Genomic DNA, 16,443 nt, shown 5'->3' on the forward strand with positions numbered 1-16,443 from the left:
ATCGCGGGCCAGACCCCATTTGAGGCCCCCCCCCCGGTGCAGGATCCCCCCCCTCGCCCCCCCACAGGCCGCCCCCCAGCGTTCCCGCGCTGTTCCCGCCGGCAGCGACCAGGTGTGGACGGCGCCGGGGGGAACCCGTCGTTTTGGGCAGGCCGCTCAGCCCATCCGGGCCAGAGAATCGCGGGGGTACCGGTGCATCGCCATTTTGGCTGTCTCGGGCGATTCACTGTACCGCGCTGCGCAAAACGCGATTGTGCCGATCTGGCCGCTTCTGTGACTCGCGGGAGGGCGACGGACCGGCGTCGCGGGAAAATCTGGCGACCCAGGCGATTCTCCCAACCGGTGCGGGAGCAGAGAATCACGCCCCCTGAGTGGGGTTTCTGACCACACTGCCACTCCATCACGACAACCACCCATCCCCACCTCTTTGGCATTGCCAGCTCCTGCCTCAGCTTATCCGCTGTGGAAACCCTCATCCCCACCTTTGTCACCTCCAGCTGCGACTATTCCAACGTTCTCATGGCTGGCTGCCCATCCTTATCCCGGAAAACTTCAGCCCATCTAAGATACTGCTCTGTTTATCCTCCCCAAAACCAAATCCTCTCATTCACATCCTCACTTTATTGGATTGGCTCCCAGTGTGTGCCGATATTTCAAAGTAAACATTTCTCATCCTTGTGGATCGACCTCCTCGTGTCCAAGTAACTTCATGTCAAAAAGCAGGAGCTGTGTAGGCCCCACCGGTGTGCCAGTTGACGTTGCCGTTTAAAGAGAGGGAAGGGGGCGTGGCTGGGCGGGACGCGGGGAGGGGCGGGGACCGGAAGTGGCTCCGCCGGCGCCGCCACACAATAAACGGTCAGGGCCGGAGCGCGAGCGGAGCCGGGAGCGGCGTTGGCAGCTCAGCCCTTTCCTCACAGGCAGCAGGCAGACAGCCGGCGCAGCGGAGCGGCCGCCCTCCCGCCCAGACACGGTGAGTGAGACCGGGAGGGGCAGCAGCAGCAGCAGCAGCAGCACGGCTTCAGGAGCAGAGACACATCCTTCCAGTCGGTCCCCATCGGGTCTCATTCCCCTCACTGGATCCCCCTGGATTCGGCCCCACTGGATCTTGCATAGTCTGCACTGGATTCCACCCTGCCCACCGGATTTATATAATTGGATCTCCCTGGATCTCCCCATCTCACTGGGGCTCCCTAGATTCCACCCCACTGGATCTTGCACAGTCTCCACTGGGTTCCCCCTCTCACCGGATTCCTCCATTTGATCCCAATTGGATCTCCTTCCCTTCATTGGATCGCCTCCTCACTGGATCTCCCTAGATTCCATCCCACTGGATCTTCCATAGTCTCCGCTGAACCCCATTCCGATTGATTCCCCCCCCCCCCCCATTAAATCTCTCCCCCACTGCACCTATTCCTTTCCTAGACCCATCATCCACACTGGATCCTCCTCCCACTGTGCATCATACTGGGAATCCCTGTCCCTGGTTCCCCTTGCACACTGCCCTTTCCCTGGGTCCCCTATCCTCCCCTGGGGACCTCCTAAACCCTACCTTGGATTGTCTTTACCCCCCGCCCTTCCTCTGCCCAATTGGAGGGATAGTCTGCCTGATTGGGGGGAAATCATCCTGCTGCACATTGGTCCTGAGCCAGTTGGCGGGGAGACGGCCTCCACCATATATTGACTGGGATGCACTGAAGTTGGGTGGGTTGGTAGTCGCTCCCTGCACACTACTAGCCTGAATCTCCCAGTGCTGCAACTGAGGCACAGTCTGCCTGGATACTGATGTGTTGAAGCCCCTGTGACACAGATTCTCCTTGAATTCACGGTAGCTTCTTGTGCACCATAGTGAGTGGATATGGATTTTGTTTATTGTCATGTGTATCAAGGTACAGTGAAAAGTATTTTTCTGCGACAGCTCAACAGATCATTAAGTACATGAAAAGGAAATAAAAGAAAATACATAATGGGGCAACACAAGGTATACAATGTAACTACATAATCACTGGCATCGGGTGGAGCATACAGGGGGTGTAGTGCAGTTGTCATTATTAGAAGTAATCTGGTTTGGAAAGGACATGGGTTGGGGATTGTAATCTGTTCTGGAAGTGCCGGGTCTTGGGTAGAAATTTGCTCTACTGGCTGTGACTACTTCATATTTGTCGCACATCCAAAGCAATTCAAATTCAACAACATCTGGGTTTAAAAGCAAAAGAACACTATATAACTGTCAGGCAGAAGCTCAACTCTGGCAATGTCTGATCCAAGTTTTTTGGGGGGCTTGTTTTCCTGTTGGTTTGTCAGAACGATTGGTCTCTTGTGATGATTGTGTACGGATGTCCTTCACATTCAAAGTAGTGGAACGTTAGCTTTATCCATTTGTTCTGTGTCCTTCAGGTTCTGAGCTTGACTTTTCACATATTTAATAGACAATTTGTGGTTCTACTGGAGGAATGGGTTTTAATACCGGGACACAACTGGATGTAGTCCCTGCTAATTCTCCCTTGCTTAAACTTACAAACTCGTGTAGTAGATTTTGGGTTTCTTGACTAAATGTGGTATCTGCAGGCTGTTGGGGCAGGGAGATCACATTCTGTTCCCACCAGATAACCACAAGTATTTTCCAGCAGGGGTGATTGGCTATTGATCAGAAATTAATTAACCTCTCCCTTTCCCCCATTCCTATGTATTATTGCATCTGATCCCCAGATTTGTGCAGTTTATATTGTCATTAAACTATTTGGGAAAAAGTAATTAAATTCATTCATGCTATCTTTAACAATATGCTATTTAAGGATGCCGCTGTGCCAATATATAGTAGACGTTGACTGGATTGGGATTTGTATTCGTTGGGAGTTTCCACCTGGTTGTATCTAGTTTGCTACAAGTTTTTATAATGTATTTCTTGTGAATCATAGAATTACAGTGCAGAAGGAGGTCATTCGGCCCATCGAGTCTGCACCGGCCCCTGGAAAGAGCACCCTACTTAAGCGCAGGCTTTCACCCTATCCCCGTAATCCAGTAACCCTGCCTAACCTTTTTGGACACTAAGGGGCAATTTAGCATGGCCATTCCACCTAACCTGCACATCTTTGTGGGAGGAAATTGGAGCACCCAGAGGTAACCCACACAGACATGGGGCGAAAGTGCAAACTTCACAGTCACCCGAGACCGGAATTGAACACAGGTCCCTGGTGCTGTGAGGCAGCAGTGCTAACCACTGTGCCACCATGCTGCCCGTTGTGGTTCTTTCTCTTTGCTCAGTTTGGTATAAAGAGATGAGGTTTGCGGTTTAGAGATAAGTTTCCCTTTGCTGACCGCAAAGCATGACTTTTCAAAAATAAATTCAGTCAGCATGGTGCAGTTAGTGTCTTTTCATGTGTTTGAGAAAGTTCTTTAATGTATTTCGCAGAAGGACAAGTTGCTGTCAGTTCGGATTGCACTGCAGGGAGCCCACATGGCTTTGATGGGCCAAATGGCTTTCTTGTGTGCTATAAATAATACTGTGCCTAAGAATGGGCATTGCCTGACAGCATTCTGCAAATTGCATGTATCCCTTTTTTATCTTTTAATTACCCTTCAACTTTTGCCCTTCCTGCTCCTGGAATGGCTGACTGCTGCTGGAGGATCGTCCCCTGGGTGTTGGTTTTTCTCTAGGTCTCTGCCTGAGTGATCATTCACTATGTATGAGGCTATGCATCAGCAAATGATATGTTGGCTTTCGTTGCAATAGGACTTGAGTACAGGAGCAAGGAAGTCTTGCTGCAGCTGTACAGTACCTTGGTGAGACTACACTTGGAGTAGTGTGAGCAGTTTTGGCCTCCTTGTCTAAGAGATGATATACTTGCCATACAGAGAGTGCAGTGAAGGTTCGCCAGACTGATTCCTGGGATGGCAGGATTGTTGTATGAGGAGATATTGGGTTGACTGGGTCTGTATTCACTGGAATTTAGAAGAATGAGAGGGGATCTCATTGAAATTTGTAAAATTCTGTTAGGGCTGGACAGACCTGGATGCAGGGATGTTATTATTTCTGGTTGGGGGAGGGGTGGTGGTTAGAACAAGGGGCCACAGTCACAGGATAGGCCATTTAGGACTGAGATGGGGAAAGCCTCTTCACTCAGGTGGCGGCGAACCTGTGGAATTCTCTAACACAAGGCTGTGGACGCTAAGTCACTGAATATATAATTAAGAAGGAAATAGATTTCTTTAAAAAAAAAAATTTAGAGTGCCCAATTCATTTTTTCCAATTAAGGGGCAATTTAGCGTGGCCAACTCCACACGAACAGTGACTCAGAGCCGGGATCGAATCTGGGACCGCGGGCATGGCTAACCCACTGCTCACCGTGCTGCCCGGAAATAGATTTCTTTATCCTAAAGGCGTCATGGGTATGGGTAGAGCACGAGAGTATGACATTAAGATGGGAGGATCAGCCATGATCATATTGAATGGTGGAGCAGGCTCGAAGGGCTGAATGGCCTACTTCTATTTTCTATATTTGTGTCTATGTATCTACGGATGATGAGAGTCGGTGGGATGTTTGAAGGTCACGGAAGAATGAGATATCACAGCCTGGTCGTGTCCTTACCCAATGCCCTAGTGATGCCCCTGGACATTGATCAGGCAAAACAGAAATAACGGCTTTAAAAAAAATTTTATTACCTTTTTTTCCAGTCTAGTGGTACTGAGGTTCATTACTGAACCCCTGCTTGACATCAGTGAATGCAGTAGAAATTGGGGATCAAAACTGAGAAGTCACTGATCTGTGTTGCTCAAATGCTTGCTGTCTAAGCGTGTTCTTGGTACCAGAATAACTTTGTTACTTACAGCACTATAGAAACACCAATCCTTACAGAAGTTACAAATCGTCAAGCTACCTAATTCAGAAGTAGTGTGGCTGGAGCCTATTCTTTCAGTGCAACACATCCCAAAGGCAGACTCTAAATGTTGCATTGTACAGAATGGGCTCTGACTTTTCTAAATAGGGCCTATAATTGGGCACTGCAGAGACACAAAAAATTGAGACTGGTGCCAAAGGAGCTTGATGCCTAATGAGGTTAATAATGCTGATTTATGCAATGCTAATTAATTTATCCTAGTCTGGTTGTGACACAAGGAGCTGTATTGCTCTTATCTTCATTCTTAAACACCATTTTGAGGGGACTGGTGGCAGTTGGGATCTTGCAGTATGATATTCCCAGAGTATAATTTATCAAGCGCATAGGGGATGGAGGGGTGGGTGACAGATCATTTCAAAATGTACAAGGGGCATTATTATGTTTTGGAATGGAATTGGGTCTGTCATGAATGGTGAATAGCACGTTTTCCTAAAAGGTATAAGGGCTGATTTTATCGACATTCAGTAGGATAGCCGGTTATGTTTGAGTGGACAGACCTACGAACATTTCATGTTGGGTTTCTGGTAATAAGATCTGTGTTTGTTGGCAGTTCCCATTTAAGAATCACTGGCAGACTAGCAAAACAGACGTTTTGTTAGCCACTCCCCTGCAGTATTCAGAAAGGTGCAATGCTTTGAAACGGTACTGAGAAGTTTAGCATTGTCACGGAGATTTTGGCATTGATTTTGTCACGGAGATTTTAACACAGCATAAAGTGAGTCGGTGATATTTTCAGACCTTTTAAGCACTACAGCTGCAAAACCACGCCTTCCCTGAGTAATTTAGAGATTTTGACTTTTCAGACTTGTTTGGAGAAAACATTTTCAGCGTTTGTCTTGCATTTGTATCCTCTCAAAGAACAATATAGCACAGTAACAGGCCCTTCGGCCCTCCAGGCCTGTACCGGTCATGATACCACCTTGGCCAAAACTCTCAGCACTTCCTAGTGCCATATCCTTCTCTACCCATCCTATCTATATATTTGTCGAGATGCCTTTTGAACGCCGTTAATGTATCTGCTTCCACAACCTCCCCTGGCAACACGTTCCAGGCACTCACTGCCCTCTGTGTAAAAAACCTGCCTTGCACATTTCCTCTAAACTTTGCCCCACGGACCTTAAACCAATGCCCCCTGGTGAATGACCCCTCCACTCTGGGAAAGAGTACCCGCCCATCCACTCTCTCCATGGCTCTCAAATCTTGTAGACCTCTATCTATCAGGTCGCCCTTCAACCTCCGTCGTTCTAATGAAAACAGTCCGAGTCTATTCAGCCTCTCTGCATAGCCAACACCTTCTGAACCAGGTAACATCCTGGTAAACCTCCTCGCGCCTTTCCAAAGCCTCCACATCCTCCTGGTAGTGTGGCGACCAGAATTGTGCGCAATATTCCAAGTACCGCTGTACCAAGGTTCTATACAACTGTAGCATGACTTGCCAGTTTTAATAGTTGATGCCCCGTCCAATGAAGGCAAGCATTCCATATGCTTTCTTGACTACCTTGTCCACTTGTGTTGCCACTTTCAAAGACCTGTGGACCTGTACTCCCAGATCTCTGACTTTCTATATTCCTAAGAGTTTTGCCATTTACTGTATATTTCCCCTCTGTTAGATCTACCAAATGACCTAATTACCTCACATTTGTCTGGATTAAACTCCATTTAACATTTCTCTGCTCAAGTCTCCAACCTATCTATGTCCTACTGTATCCTCTGACAATCCTCAACACTGTCTGTCCCTCCACCAACCTTGGTGTCATCTGCAAACTTACTAATCAGACCAGCTACATTTTCCTCCAGATAGTTTATGTACACTACAAACAACCGAGGCCCCAGCACCGATCCCTGTGGAACGCCACGAGTCACGACTTTTCATTCAGAAAAACATCCTTCTACTGCTACCCTTTGCCTTCTGTGACCGAGCCAGTTCTATATCCATCTTGCCACCTCACCTCTGATCCCGTGACTTCACCTTTAGTACCAGTCTGTCATGAGGCACCTTGTCAAAGGCTTTACTGCAGTCCATGTAAACAACATCCATCGCCCTCCGCTCATCAATAATCTTTGTCACCTCCTCAAAAAACTCAATCAAGTTAGTGAGGCCTTCCCTTCACAAAACCATTCCGTTTATCTCTAATGAGTCCATTTGTTTTTAAAAATAAATGTAGAGTATCCAATTATTTTTTTCCAATTAAGGGGCAATTTCCTTAGTGTGGCCAATGCTCCTACCCTGCACATCTTTGGGTTGTGGGTGTGAAACCCACGCAGACACAGGGAGAATATGCAAACTCCACACAGACAGTGACCCGGGCCGGGTCCACGGCGCTGTAGGCAGCAGTGCTAACCACTGCTCCACTGTGTCGCACATCAAATGGGTATAAATCCTGTCCTGAGAATTCTCTCCCAATAATTTACCTATTACTGACATGAGGCTCACTGGCCTCATTGCATTCTCACCAAGCATGAGAAACTATAATTGTTCACCACTATGAATATACCTTTGGTCACCCATTAACATGTGTTGGTAAGCTGTGGCGCAGTGGTTTGCATTGCTGCCTCACAATGCCGAGGACCAAGTTCGATCTTGGCCCCGGGTCACAGTCCGTGTGGAGTTTGCATTCTCCCCGTGTCTATGTGGGTTTCACCCCCACAACCCAAAGATGTGCAGGGTCGGTGGATTGGCCATATCTTTTTATTAAAACAGTAAAACATATGGTACAAAAAGTAAATTTGTGTTGGAGAAACCGAGTACCCTCCCCTTAATTGATTCCCCTTAATTGGAAAAAAAATAACGTGCAGCTGCACTGGTGATGGGGTGTGGGGAGCACCCACTGACCTGATGCCACTCCACTGAATTGACTGTCCATCTTTTCAACTGTTTCAGTATTCGATATAATGGGGACCCAAACAACATCCAATGCTCGCAAGTACTATTAGGTCTTGTGATATTGGAAAGAAGATGAGACGATAATCCAGTGCACTGCACTCATTTCTCCATCAGATGCTGCAGAGAAGCAATGCTGGTGGCAATTGATAAAATCTCTGAAAGAGTGGACCTCTGCTGCAGAACAGTCAGTTGGACAGTATATAATCTCGAAAGTGCACTCCATGGCACGAGAACCAGATGTTTGCCATTAGCTACAGTATTATTATGCACAAGTGCCTTTTAAGTAAGCCTGGTGCTTGGCCTGATATGTCCCTGTAAAGTGCCTTGGGGGTCAGTGGAGGAGGGGGCTTAATTAATTTAAAGGCACTGTCTAAATGCAAGTTGTTGTAACAGTGACACTATCTCTTACATTTCTTTCTGTGCTGAGCCACTGTAGTATAAGGGAAGAGGCATTTTGCAGATAGGTTGGTGGCAAAAGATGTGATAAAACATTGAAAAGTACAGCTGCAATCTGTTCACATTTGCTTGCGAAAGGTGAAGCACTGCCGTTAATCACTAAATAGAACCTCTTTGTTCTTCTCTCAGTCCCATTCTCAGTCCCAAATATTCTGGTTTGTGGAATGTTGAAATTAAGAATTATTCCACTATCCCTTAATCTAACCAGTTATTCCCAGGATCTGGAAAAATGAAAACACGTATATTCTTTAGTTTTCCTGTCCTTCAAGATTTAAAATTGAAGCTTGGTGTCTTAACTTTCACTTAATTTCCCCCTCAGTCTCCTATTCTTTTCAACCATTTTCTTGGACTGAGGCTTGGCTACTCACCTTCGTTTTTAAATAGCCAGGATCAGAATTCCAAATTTGAACCCTGTAGAATCAAAATAATTTGGCTCCAAGCTGTAATAAAATCTTATTCTATATGGGTCCTCAGCTGTACCATCGCTGTTCACTGTAATAATAATACATCTGGTTCAATCATTTCCAGTAACCAAAATAATAAAGTGTAAAACAAAAGGAATGCTGAGAGCTGGCTATTGTTGCTTGTACTTGGGCCAGTAGCTCTGAGCGTTGTTTCTTTGTGTGCCTTTGCAGTTAAGGTTTCTTTCGAATTTTGGGAGAACTGTGACATGTGTTCTCTTGTTCTAGATTTTAAAACTGCTTCTGCCCTCTTTCGCCCAGTGGAGGGCTATTTAATTATTTGCAGAGCAAGTTTTGTGTTGTTTTCTCTGCACTTAGAGAAGCAAAACCAAAGGTGCCATATTTGGCAAAAGATCGTTCGACCGAGAACCTGGATCTATGATGCTGTTGACCTGGCATTTTACAGAGTGCATCCGGTGGGTTTGGTGTCAGTTTTATTCGAGTGAAATAATTTTTGAGAGTTCTATTTTGGTGTTTCTGGGTTGGAGTCTACAATATTGTGCTATATTAAACCACCAGTGACCCTTCTTGGGACCCCACTCAAATGCGTGCAGTAGGGTGAGATTGAGTACTTTATGATGCGTATATAATCTGAACCTGGCAGTCGGTCATTCTTTTATACTGACCAGAACCAACTGCAATTTTCCAGTGCCAGGAGCTTCTCTTTTTGAAATTAAAATTTTAACTGTTCAGCCTTTGCACTGTTTGAAAACATTTATACTTCAAGTCCAACTTTGTTTTAAAAAAGTGTGGCTCAATCCAAGCACTTTTGAACTTAGTTTTGACACTGTGCAGGAGCTTGCACCATATATGAAGCTACCTTTCCACTACTGAAGTCCTTGACTCTGGAGTTTTACTGGAACACCTGAGTTGCTGTGAAGTGGAAACAGATGAAGTATTCCAAGCATCACAAATGCCATGCTAAATATTGCATTTTGATCACTTTAAAATTTACCAATTCAGGGGATGTATGTTGCTGGCTAGGCCAGCATTTATTACCCATTCCTGACAACGCTCGAGACGGTGGTGGTGAGCTGCCGCCTTGAACTGCTACTGTCCATGTGCATAGGTGCTTTGCCAGTGTTGTTAGGCAGTAAGTTTCAGGATTTTGATTCGGTGACGATGAAGGATATATTTCCAAGTTAGGGTGGTGTGTGACTTCGATGGGAATGGGCAGGTAGTGGTGTTCCCATGCATCTGCTACCCTTACCCTTCTTAGTTAGCAGGGTGTTGTTGAAGGAGCATTAGCAAATTCCTGCTGTGCATCTTGTGGATGGTATACACTGCTGGCATAGTGCATTGGTAGTGCAGGGAGTGTATGTTTTAGGTGGTTGATGGGATGACGATCAAGTGAGCTACTTTATAGATAATATTAAGCTCCTTAAGTGTTTATTGGAGTTGTGGAGGGTACCATCGCACTCCTGACTTATACCTTGTAGGTGGTGGAATATCTGAACTTTTACTTTGCTATTCAAGCTGTTTTTTTTCCTCCACTCCTGAAGGCACAGTTATCATTAACCTAGCACTTTTAAAACAAGTTAGATAAAGGAGAAGAAGTAACCAAAGCCTCAGCCAAAGATTTGAGTTGTAAGTATGGATCTTTAAAAGAACCAATGGAAGTTGAGTGAAAAGAGAACTCCAGAGTATTGGATTGGAGTGCTGAGACAAAATGGTCAATACTGGAGCCAGAGAAGTAAAGGCATACACAAGAGGGCGAATGTGATGGAACTAGAAGTTAGGAGAGGTGTGTCAGATTGTTGGAGGTTAGAGGTGGGGAGAGGTGAGGCCATGATGGGCTTTAAACATGAGAATGCCTCTCATCTGGACTGCTGGGTTAAGACAACACAAGTGTCATTCATCTATGAACCTAAGTGAACTGAGGAGAAGGATGGAGGGGTTCTACAGTTCATGGGCATTATTCATTATGCACTTTCAAGAACTGGATAACATCGAACATTAGTTTGGGGGGGAGGGTTGGGGGAGGGGGGCGATGGGTGTTAATGGTGGCCATGGGTGATTCCTGATTCCTTTTTGTCAGTTGTTTTGTGAATGTGTGGGCGAATGTTTTGGGAGGGAGGATGGGATCGTGGTTATTGATATGGGGATTGACATATTTGTTACTGATTGTTGTTCATTACTGATTATTGTTTACTGTTGGTGAGTGTAAATTTGGGAGAAAATGCAAAAAAGGAGGAGAACAAAGAAATATTTTTTAAAAAATCTATGAACCTAAGCATGTAGAGGCATTTTATTAATCCGAAGCCTGATGCTGCCTTGTTTTGCTTAGTGCTACATAGAACAGTTAGTGGAAAAAAACAAAGTGCAGTGAGGGGAGTTGAGTGTGCTGTGGATTCTTAGAAGTGAATGTTTTCCATCCTGACGATCTGCAGGAAATTGTATTTTGCAACTAAATCATGACTCCATTTGCACCTCTGATTGAAGCATTAGTATTAATGCATGCTGATGTACCAATGCTGAGTGTAGGATGAAGAAATAAAAACTAGTGTGCTATTTTGTCAGGTAAATTTGTTTATTTATTTTTAAAAATTTAATGTACCCAATTCTTTTTTCCAATTAAGGGGCAATTTTGCGTGGCCAATCCACCTACCCTGCTCATCTTTGGATTGTGGGGGTGAGACCCACGCAGACATGGGGAGAATGTGCAAACTCCACACGGACAGTGACGTGGGGCCAGGATCGGACCTGGATCCTCGGTGCTGCGAGGCAGCAGTGCAAACCACTGTGCCGCCCTCAATTTGTTTATTTCTTGTAATGAGTGTTTTGCTGCTTCAAGTGTAACCTGGTTAAATACACCCATTATCCTCTCCCAATGCTCTCCAGTTTTCTACCACTCCTTGCCTGCTCTTGTTGGGTTAGCATGCCATGGGCGTGCTACTAGTTCTCCAGTACCTTGCTATGAAGTTTGTTATGTATGCAAAGTCATGCATTTTTAGTTGCTTTGCATTGTATTTAATTAAAGAGCAAATCATGTCTGCTATATCAAAAATTCCAAGTGGCTTATGTCATTGATTGGACCTACTTATTGTTTGTTTGCATAGTTTCAGCAAATTTATTTGGAGCTGTTATTGGCTTTGTACCTTGTTGAATTCCAAGCTTGCAGAGTCCAGTTTGTATTTTTGTGCATTGTTCATTTGGATACAATAAATTTGTCTGAAAATCACATTGACTAGAACCAAGTACACTACTTAAAAACTGCAGTATGCTTTAATTAAGCCATTCATTTAGAATCCTGTTATGCGCTGACATCATGACTCCATTTGCACCTCTGATTGAAGCATTAGTATTAATGCATGCTGATGCACCAATGCTGAGTGTAGGATGAAGAAATAAAACCTAATGAGTTTTGCCACTTTTGAACCCAGAAGGAGATCTAAGAAAGGGTAATTGATCTACTATGATCTTTGCTTGTTCTATTTATGGTCGAGTTTTTGCTGAATTTTATGCTTCATGATTTTATTGATATATTTATTTTAGCCTTGGATCCTTTCTGTTTAGCATCCATCATCTAGAAGTGTTTTACTTCAGTAATGGTCAGTTTAGACAGCAAGATTGGCTGGTTAATCAATCATGGGCGGCACCATTAGCTGAGCCGCTCCTGTCTTCATTAGATGTCCATTTATTTTTTCTACAGGGCATCACTGGAAGTAAAAAGCTAGTTGAATTTGCTACCTCCAAAGGGGTTGAGGCCATTTGTAGTTGCCAACCAGGTCCTAGTGCTCCCAACATTTTCTGCCTGGGTGTAAAGCACCCGCCGATTGAGGTTGGGTATGAACTGTTCATTTGGAAGTTATTTACACAGTTAAACAATTGGTTTGAGCTGCTGAAAGTTAGACAACATTAAACCACCAAATTGAGTTTGAAAATTTGCGCATAGTTTTATAGTCCTGATTGTTAATCACATTGCTGAGTCCTGTGGTAATTTGTTCATTATATGGTTGAGTTGATCATCTGTCACTGAATTTGGGTATTGAAATACTTTTTGTTTCGGGAAAAAAAGATGGCAAATATTCACCCACCTGCCCTTTATTTTTTTAATCAATCTTTTTATTGCCATTTTCAAAATTATATACATTGCCGTTCGTTTTCACCCTCGTTTCCCTCCTATCTTGCCCTGGCTATTATCCCCGGCTACTGGCTATTTATTTGTTTATGGGTTAGCCACAAACAGGTCCTGGAGCAGTCGGGTGAATGGCTCCCATGTTCTGTGGAAGCCCTCTTCCAACCCACGGATGGTGAATTTCATTTTCTCCATTTGGAGAAATTCCGATAGTTCGGACAACCAGTCTGCAGCTTTGGGTGGTGCTGCTGACCACCAGATGAGCAGGATTCTACGGCAGGTGATCAGGGAGGCAAAGGCAAGGGCGTCCGCCTTCCTCCCCATGAAGAGATCTGGCTGGTCGGATACCCCGAATTCCACCACATTCGGGCATGACTCCAACCTCATCCCCACCACTTTGGACATTGCCTCGAAGAAGGCTGTCCAGTACCCAGCAAGTCTGGGGCAAGACCAGAACATGTGGGTGTGGTTGGCCAGGCCTCCTTGGCACCGTTCACACCTATCCTCCACCTCCGGGAAGAACCTGCTCATTTGGGTTCTGGTCAAGTGGGCTCTATGTACCACTTTTATTTGCTGCGTTAGGTTGAGCCTCGTGCATGTGGAGGTAGTTGCTCCTGTGCAGTGCTTCGCTCTAGAGTTCCCACCCTATTTTGAACCCGGAGTCTTCCTCCCATTTCCTCCTTGTCGTGTCCAGTTCGGTGTCGGCCCTCTCCAGCAGTTGTTCGTACATGTTACTACAGTTCCCTCTGCCTAGGATGTCTGCGTCCTGTAGCTCTTCTAATAGTGTCTGTCATGGTGGTCGTGGGCATGCCCTTGTCTCCTTCCGTAGGACGTTTTTAAGCTGCAGGTATAAAAACCTTTCATTTCTAAGTTTTTGAGCTTTACATTTCTTTGTCTGGAGCCGAGTGATTGCTTTATCGGCAAATCCAGCAGTTATTCTACAAGCAACTTCTCTCAAACAGCAATGGGGTGAATGACCAGTTTCTGGGTTTTTTGTGTGGTAATAATTGAAGGAGAGATGTTCGCCGAGACTCTTGAAGAACTTCCTGTTCTTCAAGTAGTGCCGTGGAGCTTTAATGCCCACCTTACCCTACTGAAGCTTAGTTTACACCTCATCTTGAAAGATGGTGATGCTCTCCCTCCATGTTGCACTGGTTCTCAGATTAATTATATGCACACTAACTCTGGTCTGGATCCCGCAACTAGTTTGATCCAGAGGTAGATATGATACCATCTAATCCAGGCTATCCCATGCACCGAAATCCCCTGGTCACCATTCCTTTACTTGGAGTAATGTTGCATTTTGCTAAACTTATAAAATCTCATCCTTGTTTCAAATTCCTCAGTGTCTTGACTCCTACCTATCTCTGCAACATCGTCTTGGAATGTCCTGAGATATCTGTGCTCCTCCAATTCCAGCCTCTTGCTCATTTACTTCTCATTGCTCCATCATTGGCTGTGCCTGCAGCTACCCGAGGCCTAAACTTCTCTTCCTCTCTACCGTTCCCATCTCCTTAAATGTTACCATGTTCAGCAAGATTTGGATTATGTTCCTGTGAAGCACCTTAGGACACATTGCAATGTTAAAGTTGCTATATAAAGCAGGTTGAAGTCCAACATTTGTGTTGGGAAGGGGTTATTATCTTTTTGGGTTCGGAATCCTGAAAAACTTCAAACTAAGCTGTGTTGACTGTTGCTTTTCCGGCAAATTGTGTTTAAACCTAAATTGAACTGTAAGGAGCACTTTTAGCAGAATTTGAGGAGCTGTTGTGGCCAACTCTAATTGTACAGTCATCTCATGCCATTTAAATGTGGAGCTTTTGTGTAGTACTGCATGTTTGAGCGCAGTATTTATTCTTGTTATCTTAATCTTAAGGGCAGGGCCAGAAGTTACATTTTTGGCAAAGGGCTGTGAGCTTTTTTTTTTACGTTTGATCTTTGCTGGATTTCTTGACTCCCTTTGGTCAATTGTTTCTTTACATCATTGGTAAATATCTGTTTCCGTTGTGGTACAGTGTGATACAGAAAGATTCCAGGTTTGATTCTGAGTTAGCTGATCTCAATTCAGGACATTGGTTTGGAGGATTGTTAAAATGACCCCTCTGTGCACTCTAGGTCTAAGCCAGGGGCTGGGGGACAAACCTACTCGTGGCTTCAGAAACCTGAATTGAAACCGCAACCTTGTGGGGTCTGTATGCTGGGCATTGCCCTACTATGCATACAGACCAGCTTACTCTGCTAGCAGGGTCCATTCAGACTAAAAGGAATTTAATTTTTTTTTTCGAGTACCCAATTCTTTTTTTCCAATTAAGGGGCAATCCACGAACCTGCACATCTTTGGGTTGTAGGGGTGGGACCCACGCAGACACTGGGAAAATGTGCAAACTCCACACGGACAGTGACCGAGAACCGGGATCGAACCCGGTTATCGACACTTTTGAGTGCTAACCACTGTGCCGCCCCTCCGAATCTTAACATGGACAAGGACTTCTCATCAATCTTGTGGTTGCAAAAATAGGTCCTTGGGTTTTCTCTTCAGATCAAAAACATTATTGTCCAAGACATAATTGCACTTTAAATGTAAGTAATTGTGTAAATGCCAATTCAACCAAGCTGGTGGCCATCCCCTAGTGTGCCCCAGAGGGAGAGTAGGCCAAGGAACTGTTTTACAATGAAACCTGGGGAAGTCCAATCGCAGTATCCTGGTAAGTAAAGACAATAATGCAATAATGCTAATGGTAAGTAAATGACAATATAGGGCCAGTTTAGCTCAGTGGCTAGACAGCTGGTTTGTAATGCAGAACAAGGCCAGCAGCGCAGGTTCCATTCCCGTACCGGCTTACCCGAACAGGCGTTGGAATGTGGTGACTAGGGGCTTTTCAAAGTAACTTCATACTTGTGACAATAAAAGATTATTATTATTATATTATTCTGAACATGTGGTGTGTAAGATTGCCATTCTGTACTTGTACCTACAGTTCTATGACCAAAGTAAGGGAGACCGTTTTCAATGTAAACACACAATGTCCTGTAATCTGTAATCAACAAGGTCTTTTCAGTCTGCATCTAGGCAGGACGTGTCGGCAGTTTATTTGGTCTTGGGCCTGCACTTGGGCCTGATCTTGTTCTCACCTAGTACGGGGCAGCACGGTAGCACAAGTGATTAGCACTGTGGCTTCACAGCGCCAGGGTCCCAGGTTTGATTCCCTGCTGGGTCACTGTCTGTGCGGAGTCTGCACGTTCTCCCCGTGTTTGCGTGGGTTTCCTCCGGGTGTTCCAGTTTCCTCCCACAGTCCAAAGACGTGCAGGTTAGGTGGATTGGCCATGATAAGATTGCCCTTCGTAACCAAAAAAGGTTAGGAGGGGTTATTGGGTTACGAGGATAGAGTGGAAGTGAGGGCTTAAGTGGGTCGGTGGAGACTCGATGGGCCGAATGGCCTCCTTCTGCACTGTATGTTCTATACCAGTCTACGTGTGTCTTTCAGTGAAGAGGATGGCCACTGGGGATTGATATTGTTCCCTTTCCTTGGCGGTCTGGGGAGAATGAAGCGTGTTCTAGCACCATGTTCCTCCTCTATGTTGTTGATAGAGTAGAAAACACAGGTTGAACATTGACCTACCTTTATTTGCCTTTGTTCCATATCCACAATGTGTTTACCTGGCAAGCC

General features: G+C 45.1%; 1 protein-coding gene across 4 annotated transcripts in view; it reads left to right on the plus strand.

The window, feature by feature from the left end:
- Positions 1-812: 812 nt before the first annotated feature.
- Positions 813-16,443, plus strand: part of LOC140394299 (NEDD8-conjugating enzyme UBE2F-like) — a 571,886-nt gene continuing 556,255 nt past the window's right edge. For all 4 annotated transcript variants that reach the window (XM_072481459.1, XM_072481429.1, XM_072481439.1 and 1 more), the window contains exon 1: positions 813-970. The gene's annotated coding sequence lies outside the window, so the exon portion shown is untranslated. The remainder of the gene's footprint in view (positions 971-16,443) is intronic.

This window comes from Scyliorhinus torazame, chromosome 2, assembly GCF_047496885.1.
Source record: "Scyliorhinus torazame isolate Kashiwa2021f chromosome 2, sScyTor2.1, whole genome shotgun sequence".
Taxonomy (NCBI): Eukaryota; Metazoa; Chordata; class Chondrichthyes; order Carcharhiniformes; family Scyliorhinidae; genus Scyliorhinus; species Scyliorhinus torazame.